The sequence below is a fragment of the Coturnix japonica genome, chromosome 29, assembly GCF_054131305.1.
Source record: "Coturnix japonica strain WE chromosome 29, WE-NBRP24, whole genome shotgun sequence".
In the NCBI taxonomy this organism is placed as follows: Eukaryota; Metazoa; Chordata; class Aves; order Galliformes; family Phasianidae; genus Coturnix; species Coturnix japonica.
The window spans coordinates 6,206,501-6,209,759 of NC_140691.1; positions in this window are offsets into that span (position 1 = coordinate 6,206,501).

The window sequence follows — 3,259 nt, forward strand, 5'->3', positions numbered from 1 at the left end:
ATACAGGCGCTATCTGCATGGTGCTGAAGGTAATGAACGACGCTGATCGCTAACTGTACCAAGAAGAAAAGGTAAGCTCAGCCTTCAAGTCCCCACGGGCTCTGTTTCGATGACCTCTTTCATTTCATCAGCTCCACTGGCACGTTTTTTTCCCAGCCTGAGTAGGGAAAAATCCAGCTATGTGTGTGTGCCAGCAGAGGGAGCGCTCAGCACACGAGATTGAATCACGGAATATCCCGATTTGGAAGGGGCTCTCAAGGATCATAGAACCACAGAATAGTTGGGTTGGAAGGGACCTCAGGGCCCACCCAACCCCTGCCATGGGAGCGCTGCTACCCAGCAGGTCAGGTTAGAACAGGGCCATCCAACCTGGCTGACCCCTTTACTTTAACCCTTTGAGGCTGATCTGTCAGCCCATGGTTCACCCATATTTTGCCTGGATTTTATTTATTGTGGTGGTGGCCCAAATGTGGTTTGACTCCCCACCCCCAGTTTCTTTTAAGGCTAGGGCCCCTACTTGTTCTTAGGCTTGTGGCTGGATTCTCTGACACACACTGAGAGAGCTTGACATGCATTTACTACATATTTCCTACATTTAAAGTCAATGATTGACGGGATTAACAGACTACAAGCTGTGAAAGCTGAAAGGAATGAGGGTTTATTTAAAGCAATCAGTAGATAAAGCTTATCTTTGTTATAGGTAACATTCCTTTTTCATCAGTAACTCAGTGGTGCAAATGTAAGCTGAAAAGTAGAGAAACAAAATCTGTCCCTCTCAAAGAACTAGCATAGATTTCTCACAACTTATAAGCCAATATGATAAACTGAAAAGGCTAGATTTTTTATTTCTCTACTCATTGGTGTTTCTGCACATCTCATTATTTAAAGGGACTCTTCCTTGCTCAAGTATGATGGTCTTCTGAGTTCCCAACCTGAAGTCATGGCTGTGTGGTACCCTCCTGCACCAGCTCTGCTTTGGGGTCTGGCAGTTCCTTCTGTAACTGCCTCCTGCCATTCCCACCTGGAGATTATGCTAAAGAATGGAGAGGGAACTTTGCAAATGAGTGAGGACAGTAGCACAGCACCTCCTGAGAAAGGCTTACTTCCACATACTTTTATTGGTGGGCTGCACACATCAGCTTGATGTTACCTTAAGGAAATGAGAAAGTGAAGAGAAGGGACAACTGCACAGTAGACAGCCAAGAAACAAAGCCATGTAGTCCCCAGAGGATTTTCTTCTCCAGTGTCAGCAAGTAGTAAGGATGAGGAAGGTGACAATAACTCTTCTTGTCAGACTTTTCCCTCTGTTGGCAAGGGAAAATGAGGAAGAAAAGTGTATGCATTTCCTCCATAGCAGAATAAAGCTTAAGCAAGGCAACCTCTGTGCAGGAAAACAAAAAAATCTTCTCTTGTATTTCCTTAATGTGAACAGTACCTTCTAGCTTTCCCCCTTACTTTCTCCCACTGATAGGAACCACATGGCATGAGCACTAGTTTGTGGAACACACCTTTTTCATCAATGGATGAAGTTTTATCAGGGTGGAGGATAACTGCCACATCATTATTTCCAGTTGTAATCTTTGTCCTAAGGGTGTGTTAGCATGTGTGGGATATGGTACTGGGAGACTACAGAGCACAAAGTTCTGGATCTTTTTTCCCTATAAATATGAACTGTACTCCATAAAAATGCTTTGTCCAGAAGGCTGTTGTCAGCTATTTCTTCATAAGCTGAGAGCTTGCTTTTTTATTATTATTAATTTTTGTTTTTATTTATTTATTTATTTATTGGGAGGGGGGAGGGGGAAAGAAAGCATATATACTGTATATATACTGTATTATTATTCAAATGTGGTTTTAAAAATGAGATAAATATGTGAGCAGAAGGTAAGAAACGGGAAAAGCAGCAGTGAAAGGGAAAAGCAAGATTAAAACAGAGAAGCAGCAGTTAAAGGGAAAAGCAGCAGTGAAAGGGAAAAGCAGCAGTGAAAGGGAAAAGCAGCAGTGAAAGGGAAAAGCAGCAGTGAAAGCGAAAAGCAGCAGTGAAAGGTAAAATCAGCAGTGAAAGGGAAGAGCAGCAGTGAAAGGGAAAAGCAAGACTAAAAGGGAAAAGCAGCAGTGAAAGGGAAGAGCAGCAATGAAAGGGAAGAGCTGCAGAGAAAGGGAAAAGCAGCAGTGAATGGGAAAAGCAGCAGTGAAACGGAAAAGCAGCAGTGAAAGGGAAGAGCTGCAGTGAAAGGAAAAAGCAGCAGTGAAATGGAAGAGAAGCAGTGAAAGGGAAGAGCTGCAGTGAAAGAAAAGAGCTGCAGTGAAAGGGAAGAGCAGCAGTGAAAGGGAAAATCAGCAGTGAAAGGGAAAATCAGCAGTGAAAGGGAAAAGCAGCAGTGAAAGGGAAAAGCAGCAGTGAAAGGGAAAAGCAGCAGTGAAAGGGAAAAGCAAGACTAAAAGGGAAAAGCAGCAGTGAAAGTGAAAAGCAGCAGTGAAAAAGAAAAGCAGCAGTGAAAGGGAAAAGGAAGACTAAAAGGGAAAAGCAGCAGTGAAAGGGAAAAGCAGCACTAAAAGGGAAAAGCAGCAGTGAAATGGAAAAGCACGACTAAAAGGGAAAAGCAGCAGAAAAAAGGGAAAAACCAAACTAAAAGGGAACAGCAGCAGTGAAAGGGAAAAGCAAGACTAAAAGGGAAAAGCAGAAGTGAAAGGGAAAATCAGCAGTGAAAGGGAAGAGCAGCAGTGAAAGGGAAAAGCAGCAGTGAAAGGGAAAAGCAGCAGTGAAAGGGAAAAGCAGCAGTGAAAGGGAAAAGCAGCAGGGAAAGGGAAATGCAGCAGGGAAAGGGAAAAGCAGCAGGGAAAGGGAAAAGCAGCAGGGAAAGGGAAAAACAGCAGTGAAAGGGAAAAGCAGCAGTGAAGGGAAGAGCAGCAGTGAAAGGGAAGAGCAGCAGTGAAAGGGAAGAGCAGCAGTGAAAGGGAAAAGCAGCAGTGAAAGGGAAAGGCAGCATTGAAAGGGAAAAGCAGCAGTGAAAGAGAAAAGCAGCAGTGAAAGGGAAGAGCAGCAGAGAAAGGGAAGAGCTGCAGTGAAGGGGAAGAGCAGCAGTGAAAGGGAAGAGCAGCAGTGAAAGGGAAGAGCAGCAGGGAAAGGGAAGAGCAGAAGGGAAAGGGAAGAGCAGAAGGGAAAGGGAAGAGCAGAAGGGAAAGGGAAGAGCGGCAGGGAAAGAGAAGGACAAGATTAAAATGTAAAAGCAGCAGTGAAATGGAAAATCAGCAGTGA